Source organism: Penaeus monodon, chromosome 33 (assembly GCF_015228065.2).
Source record: "Penaeus monodon isolate SGIC_2016 chromosome 33, NSTDA_Pmon_1, whole genome shotgun sequence".
NCBI lineage: Eukaryota > Metazoa > Arthropoda > Malacostraca > Decapoda > Penaeidae > Penaeus > Penaeus monodon.
The window spans coordinates 12012123-12012375 of NC_051418.1; positions in this window are offsets into that span (position 1 = coordinate 12012123).

Consider the following 253-nt stretch of genomic DNA (forward strand, 5'->3'; position numbering starts at 1 on the left):
GTCCCAGCAGAATCCCATAAACGCCTCAATTAGGTCAACCACACGCGGTCAATTTGACTCATTCAGGACACGCCCACTTTTCATTAACTCCGCCCCCCATATGCAGCCGGTGTTGTATGCAGAGGAATTTGTCTCATCTCGCCTCGAAGATGTGTGTTTGGTCTCACTTGCAACGTTGCAACGTTGCTTTAGAATTTCTGTGTTTTCTTAAAATGAATAAATAAGTTGTATCCAGCATCGTCGTTTATTATTT